The following is a 10028-nucleotide window of genomic DNA, read 5'->3' on the forward strand; positions in this document are numbered from 1 at the left end:
CGTGGTCAATAAACTTACCAACAAAGACTAACACAGTAGACTGAAAACAAAATACGGGAGGAAAAAAACCCAATAGGAAATAAACTAAAAAAACAGTAACTAAAGTACAACAACAAAATACTTACCTAAAAGTTTGACCAACAAAGACTCCGGTAGACTTTTAGCTTATCTGAAGTTTACGTGCTAAGTATTAATGAAAGAGGTCAACCTGTCATTCCTCTTCTTTCTTTCTTATTTAAAAGAAGTGTTTCTGCCCCATCTCTATGACTGCATGTTCATATTTCTCAATGAATATTGAGGTGTGTTTTGTAAATCAAATCTAGATATCTAATCATATATTTATTTTATATATCTATATATCTTTTGCTTTTGCAATGCCTTTTTGTGAACTTCTGGAGAAGGAAAGAAGCATCTAAATGAGGAACATTTTGAACTTTTAATAGAAATTAAACATGCATCTACTCCATCAAGGCCAGCCAAATCAATGACAAACAAGAAATTGGACCTGCCAGTGAAATTGGTTCTATAATATAAAAGATTCTTGTCTGGATTTTCTATTCATTACTATATACAAGAATTTTGTCCATCCACCACCATAAAACCCTGTTGTAAGTGCAGAGTAGGAATAAAATGCAACAACCCGAGTTCCTGAAAGACCATAATTGAGTATTCATAATTTTCATATCTCAGGCAGTCCATATGAAGATCAATGTCTCTAACTAAGAAACTTTCTTGTCTCAGTCATAGGTTATGCACATAGATAAAATCTGGTCAGAGAAAGAAAAAACAAGAATAGAAATATTAGTATGTTCTGCTGCAATTAAATTTTATTCATTCATTGTACATGCATGTTGAATAGTAGTATATAAAATGGTGAAATTAAGGGATTAAAGAACATTACATAAATGATTAATTCTTTCAGCTACTACCATTGTTAATCTTCACTTAGTCGACGGGGAGTGATAGCAAACTCTCTCTATACAAACTAGAGAGCATAGTAATCCATAACTGCGTCTGAGCAGCCCAAGTTCTTGATGCTCAAGCAACTCGCCTTTGTCATTGATTCTCGCTAGGTCTGTACATGTCCCAAGATTTCACCATTTTTCTGTGAAGCATATTGGGATAAAGTGATGGAATGGATCAATATTAGTATAAAAATAATAATAATTTGGTCCAAGATGATTGCACTTTGTATTCTTTCAGAGACATAAACATTCTCCCATTACCCTTAGAAAAATGACACAAATGTGGTGGATATTTCAATTCACGCGGTGGCTGTGAAATCTCTGATATATTCCTTTCCATCACATTAAATGCAATAATTCTGGGATCATCATTATCATGGGTGAAAACTAACCAATGAAGTGCTCCATTTAAGAATGACCCATCACCCATGTCTATATGTACGCCCCAATGGTGCACACGGAAAATTAATTAACCTCGGTGAAGGAATATCTCAAGAACTGTGTCGAATATGCTTTTTGTAGTAGTGTTCGTCATACTTAAGGGTTCCCCACATCTTAATAATTTTAATAATTACCGGAAATTTTAATAATTTTTCCACCAACTCACGAGGGAGGGTTGGAGAACAAGGGAAAATGACATTCCTTTCCATCTTCCTTGCTTAACGAGTAAGGGTGAACAATAAACGATTCTACCTGTTAGCAAACAAGAATATAAATATATAAATAAGATAATGTTTAAGAGATAAAAAATTTAAAATAAAAGATTTTTATCACTATTAAAATCTATTTTTGATTTTGTTTACAAATTTAAGTTGATACATTGTATAATTTGCAGATATCTTTTTTGTTAAATTAAATCTTAATATTCTTATAATCTTAACTAATCCTAAAATAATTATTGCAATCTTAACATTTTTTTAAATGATATAACTTTAAATTAAGATTGGTCAAATTCTAAACAATTTTTTAAAACAAAATATTTTCAATGTTTTTAGACACCAAAGTATTGTTTTCTACAAAAGATAAATTTGTTGAAATCGAGTGAGACCTATAGACCATAAAAGTTAATTAAGTTGAAGGTTGAAACAATCTAATATTAAGTAAAGAGAAATTTTTGAGTGGACACACAAACTCAACACGTCAATCTTATATACAACCAATCAAACATTTATAGCTTTTAAATAAATAAAAATCAACCTATAAAATAAAGAAACTAGCATTTTAAAATTCACGATTTTCTCTTCACTATCCTTCCTTTTCTTTCCATATCAAAATTTGTATCACGTAATAAATTTGAAATTTGTCTGATAAAATTTGACATTTAAAACAAATAAATAAACAAAATGTGATATTTAAGATTTACGTGACTTTGTCATGTTAAAAATGTTAACCATCTTTTTAAAATCACCTTATGAGTTATGATGGGGAATGAAATGTCTATGCTATAAGCTATTTTATTCCATACGTTAATTACAGAGTTATTTTGTCAAAAAAAAAATTATTATCTTAATATGAAAAAAATTATTTAGTTTACGAAATTATGAATAAATACTAAATAGAAGAATTTGCATATATCTATAGATTTTTTATTTTGACTAAAATATATTTATAGATCTTATAAGGTATAATAATCATATGTATTGGTTTTATTTTTATTATAATATTAATGTGATTTTTTTATATATTTTATATGTGTGTATTGTACCAAAAAGTAAAAGAGAAAAAAAAATAGTCTCCTTTGAAGGCAAAGTATTATGGTGCTAATATTTAAAAATAAAGAAACACATGATAGAGGTTTTGATATATAGAGAAATAAAAGGAAAGAGATAGGGTTAATGAAAAATATAAGAGAGAAAATCATGGTACTTGAGTATTTATTTTAAATCTTAATTTTTTATTTTACTGGTTGGATTGATTTTATTTTATTTATTAGTTGTAATTTTTTTATTGATTATGTGTAAGGATCACTACTAAAAAATTATCTTTTTACGACGTAAATTGTAAAGACGGTTATGCGGAATCACCTTAGAATGTGACACGGTGGCCTTTTTGTAATAAGGGAGAATGAATTTTGTTTTCACACGTACATCCTAAGACGGTTTTACATAATCGTCTTTGAATGTATGACGGTGGCATTTGTAATTATGGGAAACTTAAATGGCGACAGTTTTGGTTAAATAACTGTCGTCTTTTTGGTTCCCCCAAATTACATAAATGTCATTTTTGTTTCCCCTAATTATTAGGGCGTTTCTCACTCAAACACCTTGTGTTCACCTCATCCCCCACTTTGTCGTCCCGTTTGTGTGCTCACTTCTGCTGGTTGCTTCGTTCATCCACTCATCGATCGTCGAACAATTGTCTCTTGTGTGTTGCCCTGGTGTCATGTTTGACCATCCTCAGTCAGGTAAGTTCAATTTATGAAAGTGTCTGTGGTGCGCCAACATCGCATGTGGTCTTCGTGGTACGCCGACGTTGTGTACGACCATCAAAAGTATGTAGTCTAGTCACAAAAGTATGTAATGAAGGATCATATCTAGCATTTCAGTTCATAAGAGAGCTCTAGTCTCATTTGAGGTTCGAAGCACTGAATGCTCGATCTCTTGAATTTAGATCAATTTCATGACCAACTTTGTATGATAAAAATGGTTAGTTTTTTTTGTCAAATAAGGCCTAAATATTCTAATGTCATGCTCAAAGTATGGCTTAAGGAAAAAGGCATAACCATTGATCTTTTACTTAGAATCTACAAAAAAAAATGTTAAATAATGGAGGTTATTTTGCAGAGGTTTTAGAAACCTCCTTAATTTATTAAAAACTACAATTTTTTGTGCTTAATTTGTGGAGGTTTATAACCTCTGCTAATTAAATATTATTTTTCCACTCTTTTCTCTTTAAAATAAAATAAATCATGTTTTTTCCCGGCAAAAAAAAAATTCTCTCTCAAAAAAATCACAAAATCTCAATTTTCCTCTCCAACTCTACGACTTCCCTCTCCAAACCCCCCACAGACTCTCCAACTATGACTTTCCCTCCTAAAAACAGGAAAAAACTCACGGCTTCCCTCTCCAACTACGGCTTCTTTTCCTAAAAAAGTCAAGAAACTCATGGTTTTTCTTCACTCTACGTGCTTCCCTGCTACTCTCAATAGGTAATGTAACATTCCATTTTTTTTCGTAAATAAAATTTTAGAGAATAATGATGTTTTATAATTAAATAAATAAAGAAAAATAGTTATAATAAAATAATGATTTGAGAGAAAATAAAAAGAGTATTTTATTATTCATTTGATGGAGAATAAAATAGAGTTTCTTTTTTTTACAAAATAATAAAAATAAATAAATAAAGTAAATAATAGATCGTCAATACCCCTAATTATAAATAGCAACATGCTAGGTCAGTTTTCAGACTAACTTCTCAGCCTCCTCTGCCTACCAATTTCGTTTTTTCTCTCTTCTACTTCCAAAACTTTCTCTTTTTCCCGCAAGCCACCAAACTTGTCTCAGAAAAATGACCATCTCGGACTCATTCACCGTTGGATAGTCGTGAAATTTAAACACCATGTTTGCAAGAAGAAGTATCCTTTGCATTGTAACCTTTTTCTTTCCCATAGAAACCCAAAGCTGTCTTGGTAAAATTATGATCCCGGTTTCGTTAACCGTTGGATTATCGTGAAATTTGGATATGTTGTTAGAAATTCAATTTCGCACACTTTGACCGTTGGTATTTACGAGATAAAGTTCGTGGAGGGATAAAAAGGAATCGCAGGAAGATAGTCCAAATGGAGGCTTTGATCCCTACTCCGTTTCTCTGACGTTTGGGAACTCTATCGGAGCAGTCGGAGGAAAAAACAGAAGGAATCTTAGGGAATCACTAGAGATGCCGCTATCGCTGTCGGAAGACACGTGAGTTCGCTTAGAGGTAAGGGATGAGTTATTCACAATTGGGGATTAGTAAGAGCATGTGTAGGGATCCTTAGAGATATCAATTGGAATGGGTTTTGGGGTGTTTTCGCAATTTTCATTTTATCCTTATAATTATTACAGTGAATTATATATGTTTGATGAATCAGTTAATGTCTCAATGAGAAATTGTCGTGAAATTGATGTTAAATTGTGGGCATGATATTTGATTGTGAATAAGTGTGTGTGTTTGACACTTGATGTGACAAGAAAATAGGCTGCAAATAGGCAAAACTTATGGAATGAATTCAACGATCCAACCAAAACAAGAGATGAAATCATAAAAAATGTGCCGATAGACATAGATAAAGATCAATGGGCTCGTTTTGTTCATTATCGTCATAAACCATCAACATTGGTACAATTAGATTGTTTTAATTATTGAATTGTTTTTATAGCTAATTATATGATTACTATTACAAGTTGTAAACTTGAAATTGCTTTGCATATAAGAACTTTGTAGGAGAAATAAAGAAATTTGAAGCAAGCAAGTTATTCCACACACTGGTGGATCCAAAGCTAATCCTAGAAGAAGAAATGAGTTGGTAATGACACTAAATGTTAACTTTTACTAATTAAAGAAGTTCAATGTTTACTTATTCTTTATTTATCTTAGTTGTTAGAAACTGGAAAGCTACCAAGTCGCGGACAATTATATATTGAAACTCATAAAAGGAAAGATGGATCATTTGTAAATGAAGCAGCAAAGACTATAGCGGTATGTTTTTCTTTAGTAACATTGTTTTCAAGGATTGTGCTTAATCTTAAAACTTTTATATTTCATTTTATTACATGTTTGCAGGAACAAATTGAAGTAGGATTGACTCAAAGCATAGTTGATGAATCTGAAGTTTCTCCTCTTGATGTTGTTGGTAGAGTGTTAGGGTTAGAGCACTCTGGGAGAGTGCGATGCATGAGATTAGGAGTTGTTCCTTCTAGTACATTCAGGAACACAAGACTTCGAGCTTCTAGTCTGAGCTCTTCTTCATCTGGTGTTGTCTTTCCATCTTCAAACCAATGGCAAGAAGAATACAACAATTTAGAATCAGCTTTTAAGGCCTACATGATAATGAAGGAAGGAAAGATCCCTGAAGAATTGGCTAGTTATTTCACTCCTGATCAAACACATGTAAGTAATTAATATGCATACATCATTATGTATATGTGAGGTATCCTAAAACTTGTTAGTATAATACACAATGTACTCTTAAAATTGTTTTACATATGTCTATAGTTTATTAATTTATTCACGCATATTAGTAAGGAAATATATTTTGTAATTGGTACGTGTGTTTATTAAGCTAATTAATTTACAGTTTTGTAGGTAGATTTTATAGTTAATCAACAATATTAAGGTAGAATTTTATTCATTTTGGCTAGCTCTTAATACTCTTTATCTCAAGTTAGGTCTTTAAGTAAACATACATGACCAAGGTAATAACCATGCATAAGTTTAGAATATTAAAACAATTGTTTAGAATTGATTATTTTTATTGATGGTCATTATGATTTAGTATGTGTGATACACCCTTGTATATAGTATATGTGACTAAGTGTTTTTCCTTTTCTTATTTCAGCCAAATGATGCTTCAAGTGTTCCTAATACACCTTTGGATGCAAGAGGATCTTCTGGTGCTAGCAACCCTTAGTTTGCTTATAATGTATTTTGGATTTAAAGTTTAGTACAAGACTAATATTACTTTGTTATGGATTTTATGTCATACTTTGATTTACAATAGAAATTTGAATTATAAATCTTTGAACTATATGCTATTACTTTGGTTATTGAAATATAATTTCTACGTCCTCATTATGAGTTTTTTTATTACATTTTTTTTATCGATATCATAAGAAAATGAAAAATTGTAATACATGTAGATTATGAAACTAAAATGAGTATACAAAATCATTATATACAAGAAAATAAGGAGAATTAGAAAATCAATTGTAAAACATCTATTGCTAGCATGATTTAAAAAAAGAAAAACCCCTCCATAGTATAGTTTTAAAACCTCTTTTAATAAACCTCCACATTTAGCATAGGTTTGAAACCTCCTACAAAAACCTTCATATTTAGTGTAGGTATAAAAACCTCTTCCAATAAACCTCCACAGTTAGCGTAGGTTTAAAACCAGCTCCTTTAAAAAACCTCCACCGTAAACATAGGTTTAAAATCTCTACAAAAAAATCTCTGCAAAATATTCTCGATACCAGAGATTTTCAAAAACCGCCGCTAATTGCTTGTGACGAATATAACTGCGGAGGTTTTTTAAAACCTCCGTAATTTATTTTGCAGAGGGTAAAAACTTCCATTAAATGAAAAAATAACCTCCATTATTTAAGAGATTTGTTGTAGTAATGAGGCTTACAAACCAACCTCTTCCGGGAAATTATATGCATCAACAAGAGAAGCGCCCTAATTAGTATGTATTTCCTTCTCTTTCCAAATGGGGACTCCTCCAGCCCAACATGAAAGCGAACCATTGTAGTCTTCTTAGGCCCACTTTCAACTTGATCATCATGTAGATCTCCTGCATTTACTCATTTTTGTTTCTTTAATTGCTTCTTGTGAATCGAAAAACCCTACTTCTTGCCTTAGGACAGCTTCTAAGTACTTGTAACGAATTCTTAGCGCCTGCCTTTCACTTGTCTTGCTCCAGCAATACCCTTCTGCAATTAAGCATCAATTATTGATCAATAAGCTAGCTAGTATCCGAAGTACGTGTTGATTTTTTAGAAGTTCCTATTTATCTATATAGGTTTGGCTTCTTTTTCAGGATCAAATCTTTGACAAAATTCTAAGCCAAAACTGACAAGTTATTTGATTGATATGATGTAGATGATTAATATATTTTGTGGGTTAATGTAATTCAAAATTTCTCTGTATGATACTCTACTTTTTAGGGTTTCATTCATAATACAATAATGACCAACACATGTCTACCAAATTTATAAACATGTAAAAATTGAGAGCGCCTCTAACCTAGCTAGGTGCACTGCTGAGTAATGCCTACTACAGTTAGATAGATGCCATAGCTAAATGTTGGTTTGTTTGTTATTAAAACGTTTCACACCTTTGTCCTAAAAAAGTAAAGCAAAAGAGGGTTTGAATTTGGATTACCCTTGAAGGCCACCACCATTGTTGCTAATCCCAAGTAGACAAAATATAAGTTGCACTGTAAATAATAAATAAAATGAAAAATGAGATGAATATATTATTAGTAGTAGTTTGTTACAGCATACATCTACCATGAGAATTGGTTAATAGGTTACTTATAAAAAAAATATTTTAATATGTCACATATAATTTTGAGTTATTTAAAAATAGAAAGAATTACTCATAAAAAATTTGAATTAATTACTTAAAATTGGAGTAACATGAGATGAATTGTTTATATAAAAATCATTGGAGATGTTATTAGAACCTAAAAAGTGGAACAATTAAGAATTTAATGATTCAACGTTAACTTACCTTTTCAACCTCAGCCTTGTAAGTTTTGTAGGTTATTATTGTAACCTTAGCTGTTCATGATACGGCTGGCAAACAGCAACAAAACATTTGTGGACATGCCATCTCCTATTGCTCCCACAGCACCCATTAACACGAGCACAACATCAATCCAATCAGCATATCTCAAAATAGTTTCTATGGAAGCTCTCTCTTTTCTTTCCATCTCTAACTTACGTGTCTCACTCTCATCCATTTTTGGAGAACCCATTTTGCTATAGATACCTTCAGGACCTTCTTAGGTTGTCAAATATAAGCAAACAAAGAAGAGAAAGAGAGAGAGAGGTGAAACTATGTGTTGTAGGGGCACATCACAATGAGATGATTTTCAGTTCGTCATAGTTATCTCCAACTCTTATTCTATCCCTTCGTTTCATCTTTCAAATTCTTATTCAAATATTAATTGTACGTAGTTGTTGAATATCTAGAGTAGACTCAGTAGTTTAAAATAAAATTTATAAATTGAAAGTCCAGGTGAATAAAATTCTCATTATCTATATTATCTGCGGGGAATTTTTTTTATATTTGAATTCAAACAATATTTTAAGAAAATATAATTAACTCATTTGCAAAAAAACAAGAAAAGGAAAGTTGATGATTGAAATATTTTGTCGTTGGAGCATCTATAGCTGTTAAACAGAGACGTATGCTTAAGAAATAAAATAAATTGTCATAGACTTGGGACAAATTAGTTTTTCTCTTTGTTACAATATCCTAAAGCATAATAGCATGAGTAGTAACTATCAAAGATAACGACTGCAATCTGAAGTCAATAGTTATTTGTTAGTAGTTGTTAAGATCATACTTCCAAACAATTGGATTTGTTTTTTGGTCCAGAAACAACTGGATAAAACTAGGAGAACTAGTATTTGATGTTAAACATGTAGCAAGAAATTCTCCCCTACAAGCATCTATAAGGTTCATATAAAAGAGCTTCTTGTAGCTACAAAATATAGATCCTCTGTTGCTGGAGGATTGTTACCCCTAAATTCACAAGTTTTAGCCACGTGGGGACATTAAGATGAAGAGCCATTGGGTTTGAACTTGGTGTTTAAATTATTGGGCCAACCTACTGTCTGATTTGCCTGTCTAGTGAAATTGATTTGGAGTCATCCATATGATGGAGAAAACCATCTCCTACAGCGAGCGAGTATTGATCTTTTACGTACACACCAGAGAAACAAACATAACACAACTTGAGTGGACATGTATAAACGATTTTCAAATTGTTCTCTAAAGGTCTTCTCTCGCTTGAACAACACTTATGTTCCATTGGAAGAGCTTCTAAGTAACTTATGTGAATTTAAATTCGTGTCTAACATTTTGATCAAATTTTATGTAATTGGGTAAATTAAAATATTAAGCAACATGTCATGTACGTGAATACTGATGGAGATTAATTGATGTATGTGATCTGACCATACAATAAATTTTGCTAGGAACTTAAATCTCTTCATTGGAAAGGTTACTAGTTAAGTGTGAAGGTTGCGGACCATGCATATATACGTGTGTTAGTCTTAGGATAAGGGTGAATATGAATTCTGGAATTGCATGAGAACAACATTTTTGTCCCAAGTTTGCAATCTACTTCCCACG

At 31.6% G+C, this 10028-nt stretch overlaps 1 long non-coding RNA gene across 1 annotated transcript; it reads right to left on the reverse strand.

The window, feature by feature from the left end:
• Positions 1-481: 481 nt before the first annotated feature.
• Positions 482-1402, reverse strand: LOC121175068 (uncharacterized). Its single transcript, XR_005892049.1, has 2 exons — positions 902-1402; positions 482-767 (listed from the first exon to the last, which is right to left on the reverse strand). It is a non-coding gene; the product is annotated as an uncharacterized lncRNA (long non-coding RNA).
• Between the last annotated feature and the right edge of the window lie 8626 nt (positions 1403-10028).

Source organism: Glycine max, chromosome 6 (assembly GCF_000004515.6).
Source record: "Glycine max cultivar Williams 82 chromosome 6, Glycine_max_v4.0, whole genome shotgun sequence".
Classification (NCBI taxonomy): domain Eukaryota; kingdom Viridiplantae; phylum Streptophyta; class Magnoliopsida; order Fabales; family Fabaceae; genus Glycine; species Glycine max.